General features: G+C 40.5%; 1 pseudogene; it reads right to left on the bottom strand.

Annotated features, from left to right (window-relative positions):
• Positions 1–3889: 3889 nt before the first annotated feature.
• Positions 3890–7244, bottom strand: LOC120518412 (annotated as a pseudogene).
• Between the last annotated feature and the right edge of the window lie 898 nt (positions 7245–8142).

The following is an 8142-nucleotide window of genomic DNA, read 5'->3' as shown; positions in this document are numbered from 1 at the left end:
ATCCTACCTCGTGCTGTATTCTTGCTGGGCTGGCGCGACACTGGACTGAAACACGTACTATGAAGATATTTCAATGTTCTTTAAAAGTTTTGAAGAATCGTCATTGTAAGCTTACAGATGGCTTAACTTCTATTACAGAGCTGTGATTTAGTTACGATGGGATTTGAGAAACTAGTAAATTACACGATTTTAAGATGAAGTTTATGATGTTCTACTTTAATTACTTTTAATATTAATATTTTATTTTATTAATATCAATTATTAATATTAATAATTAATATTCATTATTATTATTATTACTTTAATACTTTTTATATTTTTTAATAAAAAAAATTCTTTTATAAACTACCTGATTAAAGTTGACATTTAGTGCTTTTTTCCCCACCGTGTGCCCATTTTTTTTTCTTTTCACTGTACCCTAATAAGCTTTCATACGACACTCAGACGGTGGGCTACGACTCGTCTTTTCACGGTGACTTTGATATGTGATTTCTTTTTTATTTCGGGCACTGTGCAACTTTGTAAACTTGAGCTTTCGAGTTTCTCCGACACACTAAGTCACTCGATCAGCTTTCTTTTCTTATTTATACCACTGTTAAACCAACAAATAGTATATTTTTCCTTGCCTCCACTTGGTATTCACTGAAATAGTTCTACTTTTCCTTGTGGTTTTGCCATTGTCTTTTCACAGAACACTGAGCTTAAGGGCTATTTATATTGATTTGCATATTCAAAAAGGCGCAATTCTGGGAGCAGCTGGGGCAGGACAGCAGGCGCATGCACGTGCGTTACTTTTCACGCTGATCGGGATTTATGTAGCAGAAGAACGTGGAAGTTTGCGTATGCACAGATTCCTGCATCTGGATTTTTCTGTGCGTACACATATACCTGCTTTTGTGCTTATGCCATTCTATAGTGTGAGTTCTACGCACGCCGTTATACATGAGCCCCATTCTGCTCTGTACTTGTAATAGTTTTATTTTACTATTATATTGTATCAAGGATTATTTAATTTTTGTTCTGTGTATTGTATTGTATTGCCCCCCCTTCTACACACTCAACCTACCTGGAAAGGGGTCTCTCTTTGAACTGCCTTTCCCAAAGTTTCTTCCATTTTTTTTCTCTGCTAGGGTTTGTTTGGGAGTTTTTCCTTTCCTTCCTAGAGAGTCAAGGCTGGGGGGCTGTCAAGAGGCAGGGCCTGTTAATGCCCATTGCGGCACTTCCTTTGTGATTTTGGGCTATACAAAAATTTATTGTATAGCAGCGGTTCTCAAACTGTGGGGCGCACCCCCTGGGGGTTGCTGAAGCTGTACATGGGGGTCTTCAAATAAATAAACAACACATTAAAATACATTTTTTACATTTTTATTTCAAATTTACATTTGCAAGCCTATAATCACAACGAATGCATTATAACTAAAATTAAAATAAAACATTTCTAAGGCATAGATCTAATGACTAATATGTGTCTGCTTTAAAGTGCACAGCCTGTCCAGGTTTGGTTTGATATTCAAGATAGACACACTGAGTTCCTTTTCTATTTGAAGTTTGTTTCTATGACGAGAGGCGCCGCTGCTGCTGCATTTATAGTCACGTATTTTCAATCCAGAAAGTTTGAAACATATCGGTATCTGTTGCAAACATTTGGGTAACAGTAGATCAGGTGATAATGCGGCACGACTACACCACATTGGCAGTGTAGCCAATATTGCCAAATTGAGTTAAATAATTTACTGTGTATTGGGTTATTTTCATGATACAACTAACAGCGGTATAATATTTGTCAGACGAAAATACATTTGTCTCGTGCATATTGACTACATCGGTGTCCTTGTTTACGAGATCTTTAAAAATTAAAACATATTTAATAATTTCTTTACATAAAAAAATAATTAAATAAGAATAAATAATATATTCTTTATTTTTGGGATTAGAATTACTACCAAAAACCACACAAGGCATTTTAGCAGTTATTAAAGCACTTTAAAAAAAAAATTGCAAATATTTCATCGAAGTTAGCCAAACACAGGTAAATCTTATGGAAGTAAAAATGATAGGATACTGTGACACCACACGAGTATCATACCTTTGTTAGTTGCATCATGGGTTATTCTCATCTATCTTATATTATACAGGGGAGCAGAATTATTCCAGGTAGAAAAGGGGGGTGCGAAATACAAAAGTTTGAGAATTGCTGTTGTATAGTTTGTATTGTACTGGCAATCAAAGATACAATACCCTGTGACTGCTATCAGACTATCATGCATTTGCACTTTGACAGATTTACTGTGATTTTTGACATCTGGCAAAGTTTTGTTGAGAACTGTGTTTCAGTTACAACCCAGGGCAACATATTATTGTCAATGAGCAACTGTTTCCAACCAAGATCCGATGTCCTTTCTTGCAATACATTAACCAAGCCCGACAAATTTGGCATAAAGTTTTGGATTGCAGCAGATCTGTAGACAAAGCACATGTGCAATGCCACTCCTTCTTTAGGAAAAGATCCCAGTTGTCTCACACGAGAAAGACTTTCTGAGACTTTGGTCAAAATGTTTATGGATCCGTTTGTGGGCAAAAGCAGAACCGTAACAGCAGACAGCTTCTTCACGTCAATTTCGCTGGCTAATAGACTGCTGCACCGCAACACAAGTCTGCTTGGCACCATAAATAAAGTGGGACTTCCACTTAAAGTCACTTTAGTACACAAACAGGTCTCCATGCTAGTGTTTAGATCTGGCAGTACCATGCTGACCTTGCATGCACCCAGAAAGAAGCAGCCTTTGATTTAAGTCTAACACCCAGAGTAAATTTTTACTAAATGTAAAAGATAATGCTGAAAGAATATAAGCAGACACACAAAAACAGGTGAATCATGTCCTTTTGGTATCTTGTTGTCACTTGAATTTTTTGTTATTCACTTTTATTCTCAAATAAAAACCCAATTGTTTCGTTATCCCTTTGCAAAAGTGTTTATTTAATTTTATATCAGACCCCTTTGAGGTGTAATTATAAAACATGGATTACCATTTTAATTATGTAGTACTTATGTAGTTCTTACCAAAACTTATGCTGTATGAAACACAGTATCAAATAATAAAACAGTACAAATCTTTAAAAAATGAGCTTGTTGTTTACTAAACTGCAATTTCAAATTCATCTTTATCTTTTCTTTTTGCAATTAAAAGTGTAATCTTCTGCATTTTAAATGAGCTCGCTGTCCAAATTCAAGCAGTGTTCATTCTAATTTAAAAAGCAAAATAAAAAGGTCTAAATTCATCAAAGCAGCTTTTCTTTCTGTTTGTGTAATTGAACATGACTTTTCATATTCTTTTTTTTCAGTTTATTACTTCACTTTCATTAATATAAAAGCTAATATACCTATAATATCTATTGACGACACACAGGCATGGATAGTGATTCCTAATATAGTATTTTAATAACTGTAAAAATTGTGTCAGTTTCTCATTAGGTTCTCTCAGTACCACCAAAAAGACCAGAATGCCTTTTTTTTAAGAACTTCCTTTTTCCTTCGAAAATCCCACCCACTAACATTCTACAGGAAGTTACCAACAACAGGAATATCAATCAACATCAATATAAATTGAACTTGTTACTGAACATACAATACACAACACTCCTTTTCCCCAGTTTTAAATATCTTTGTAACGTCTTGGCTTAACAAGGGCTCTACGGGGTCTTAGTGACACCATAGGTTGTGGGGTCTTAACATTCACAGGTTTACCAGTTTCAGTGGTTGGTGTCACTACTGTATCATTATCTGGAGTAGATTTGGAAGAAATTGGTATTTCTGGGCTACCAGGAGGCTGTTGAACAGTGGTAAATGGCTTCTGCATTGACTCTGGTTCGGGCACTGGTCCTTCATCTATCATCCTCTCTCAAGCTGATCAACATGGCGACGGCAAATGTGTCCATCTTCTGTTTGCACACGGTAAGACACAGGGCCAGTTGCCTCTTGCACTACCGCCGGCATCCATTGTGGTTCTCCTACAAAATTGCGTGCATATACTGTCTGTAAGGGTCGAAATTGCCTAAACACACCCCCATGCTTTTGTGCTAGCTCCCTTGCTTCATATGCATGTCAGCTTGAAAGTCTGGGTTAAGGCGATCCAGTGCAGTGGTCAGTCGTCTTTTCATTAGCAACTCTGCAGGACTCTTCCCTGTGGAAGAGTTGGGCATGGTGTGCTGAGATAACAAAAATCTTGCAAGGCGTGTTTGCCAATTACCAGCTATGATTCTCCGTAGAGCATCCTTTGTTGTCTGAACCATTCGCTCTGCTTGCCCATTTGAGGACGGATGATAGGGGGCTGTTGTCACATGCCGGATCCCATTTCTTTCTGTGAACTCTTTGAATTCAGCAGATGTAAATGCTGCACCGTTGTCTGAGACAATAATATCTGGCAACCCATGTGTAGCAAAGATAAGGCGCAAAGTGTCGATGGCAGCGCTTTGCAGACATGGAGCGTAGAAGAGACACCTCCAGCCACTTGGAATGGGAATCTACCAAAATAAAGAAGACCTTTCCTTGAAATGGTCCAGCAAAATCGATGTGGATCCGAGACCAAGCCTTAGCTGGCCATTCCCAGGGGTGAAGTGGTGCCCTTGATGGTGCATGCCGCGACTGTTGACATGTTCTACAACACTTTACAGCTTTCTATTTGTCCGTCCATTCCTGGCCACCATACATAACTTCAGCCAGAGCCTTCATGTGGACTATGCCAGGGTGGGAGTCATGAAGTAGTTTAAGTACATCCTCCCGTGCTAGAACAGGTACTACAACGCGGCTACCCCATAAAACACAACCCTTGTGAGTTGAGAGTTCATTCTGTCTGTTGGTAAAGGGTATGAAATCGTCACCTGGGACTTCATGGGGCCAGCCATGCAAAAGCCAGTGCAGTACACGAGACAGAACTGGATCCTTCTGAGTAAGCGCAGCAATTTGGTTAGCATGAATAGGTGCATTAGGCACAGATTCCAAGAGCAGGACCTCAAGAGGAGGTGGTGTATGAGCCACAGGATTTGCTATAGGCAAGCTGCTCAAGGCATCGGCGGTTGTCAACTCTTTTCCTGGTCTGTAGCACAACTGATAGTTGTATGCACCCAACAAGAGACTCCAGCGAAGCATACGAGGCGACAAGATCTGTGGCATGGGGTTAGAATGATGTAGGAGACCAAGGAGTGGCTTGTGGTCTGTGCAAATCGTAAACTGACGCCCCTGCAAGAACTGATGAAATTTTTTTACACCAAAAATAACAGCAAGAGCCTCCTTATCTATTTGAGCATAATTGCGTTCAGTGGCCGACAGTGTCCGTGAAGCAAAACTAATTGGGGACTCCATACCATCAGGCTCTACATGGCTCAGTACAGCTCCAAGGCCATAAGGAGAGGCATCACATACCAATACAAGAGGCTTCTTAACATCGTAGTGCACAAGCAGTCCATCTGCTTTGAGTAGTGCTTTGCCCGCTTATAAGCTGTGTCATGGGCAGCAGCCCAGTGCCATGCCATTGACTTGTCAAGAAGTCTGTGTAGTGGTTCCAGAATGGTGGCCTTGTTTGGAAGAAAACAACTGTAAAAATTCAAAAGTCCTAGAAATGCCTGAAGCTGTGTCTTGTTGCGGGGAGCTGGTGCATTCATGATAGCTTCCACCTTCTCACTGGTGGGATGGATGCCCTCTTTATCTACTCTGAATCCGAGAAACTCCACATCAGTAGCAGCAAAAACACATTTTTCCTTTTGAAGTCTAAGTCCAACTTCAGAGATTCGACATAACACTTTCTCCAAACGTATCGCGTGCTCCTCTGAGTTTTCCCAGTGATTAAAATATCATCCAGGTATGGCTGTACACCTGGAATACCTGCCAGCAAAGTATCCATAAAACGCTGGAAAATGGCAACAGCTGTAGAGACCCCAAATTGCAGCCGTTGAGCCCTGTACAGCCTCCTGTGTGTATTAATTGTTAACAGCTCAGCTGAAGGTTCATCAAGAACTAGCTGCTGGTAGGCTTGTTTAAGGTCTAATTTAGTGAAAATGACACCCCCTGCCAGTGTGGAGAACATCTCTGCAACAGTTGGTAAGGGATAAACATCAGGTTTTACTGCCGTATTAACAGTACATCTGTAATCACCACAGATTCTTAAACTTCCATCCCTTTTTGTGACAGGGACAATGGGTGTTGCCCATTTTGAGTGTCGCACTGGTACGAAAATGCCTTGCTCAACCAGATCATCTAATGCCTCATCAATCCTCTGCTTAAGAGCAAAAGGTACAGGACGAGCCTTAAAGAATTTTGGTGAAACTGTAGGGTCCACTTCAATTGAAATGGGTGGTCCTCTACACGCGCCAATTTTCTGGAACACTTCTGCATACCTTTCCAGGAGAGCTGTCACATAGTGCTGCTGAATTACGTGCACCCCTGTTAATTCTATTCCAAGTGCTTCAAACCAGTCTCGTCCTAACAAGCTAGTACCCTGGCCCTGAACAACAAGAAGTGATAAGGCGGTCTTTTTGTGGCGATACTCAACCTGAACTTTGATCTTACCTACCACTTGGAGTGGGGCCTGAAACCACTGCCAAAATATACCATCTGTACGTACCAGTGGAGGTGGGTTATTTGGCCACAGGTTTTTGTAAGTATCATCACTAATCAAACTACAGGCTGATCCAGAATCAACTTCCATTCTTAGTTGCTGGCCATTCAGTGAAACTGTAGTCTTATATGCGGGTTTCTTTCGGGTTATATGTTCCATTTCTGTACTATGTACCACATACTCATCCTGGGCATTCACTGTGACTATACTGGGTTCTTGTGTCTCTAATGCTGTAGTTTCTAGATCTGAAAGTAGTTGAGTAGAGCGTGCCTTTTTAAAACACACGCGAGCTAAATGTCCTCTTTTCTTACAGTAATGGCACACAGATGTGTTAAATTTACATGCTGTAGCTGTATGAGTCCCGCCACATCGGAAACACTTTCTGCCATCACTTTCTTGTAATACAGATGATCTTGTATTCTGAGCTTTATTCGATTGAATCATTTTATGTACCTCTTCCACGTCGTTAGCAGGTAGAGTCTTCTCAGTCCTCAGCATTTGCGCATTCCGGTTGACCATTTCTGCCGCTAAAGCGCGCTCCTCCGCTACTTTGAATGTTAACTTCGGCTCCGCTAGTAGCTGACGCTGCAGTAAAGGATCGGCCACACCACAGACTATGCGATCGCGCAGCATCTGTTCGAGTTGTTCACCAAAGTTACAATGCACTGAAAGTTTTCTCAGTTCAGCAATGAAGCATGACATACTTTGATTAGGCAGTTGCTTATAACTGTGAAAATGAAACCGTTGTACAATTTCCGATGGTGCAGGATTATAATGACGCTGGAGACACTCAACTATGTCCCTTATATGGAACAGCGCTTGGTGGAGTGGGGGCCAACAGCGAGCGCAAGGTGGAGTATGTTGCGGCTCCGCACACGCTTAGTAAAATTGATCTCTTCTTCTCTGGATTATCGATGTCATTTGCGTGAAAAAAGCACTCAAGCCTCTCTGCGTATTCTTCCCACACCCCGGTCTCAGCATTGAATTCGTCGATACGACCCAACGTGGCCATTGTGAAAAAGCAGTAATCAACACAGTTAATAATACCAAAACTTCGTCACCGTCTTGTCTGTTTTTCGATTCAGGGCTTCTTCTCCTCCTCTCGTCGCCAATATAATATCTATTGACGACACACAGGCATGGATAGTGATTCTTAATATAGTATTTTAATAACTGTAAAAATTGTGTCAGTTTCTCATTAGGTTCTCTCAGTACCACCAAAAAGACCAGAATGCCTTTTTTTAAGAACTTCCTTTTTCCTTCGAAAATCCCACCCACTAACATTCTACAGGAAGTTACCAACAACAGGAATATCAATCAACATCAATATAAATTGAACTTGTTACTGAACATACAATACACAACAATACCAATCACCTCTCACTCACTGACAAAGCAAGCCTCCATTCGCTGCTCTTTTTTTTACTCTGCACTGACAGCAGGAAGTTTGTTGCAAAAGAAAAAAAAAAAAGATGGTGCACTGGGTCAATGACCATAATACCTTTCGTAAAGCAGAACTGCAGCTAAATTA

Source organism: Polypterus senegalus, chromosome 18, assembly GCF_016835505.1.
Source record: "Polypterus senegalus isolate Bchr_013 chromosome 18, ASM1683550v1, whole genome shotgun sequence".
Taxonomy (NCBI): domain Eukaryota; kingdom Metazoa; phylum Chordata; class Cladistia; order Polypteriformes; family Polypteridae; genus Polypterus; species Polypterus senegalus.
Note: the sequence above shows the minus strand (reverse complement) of the source record. Positions and strands in the feature narration are given on the sequence as shown.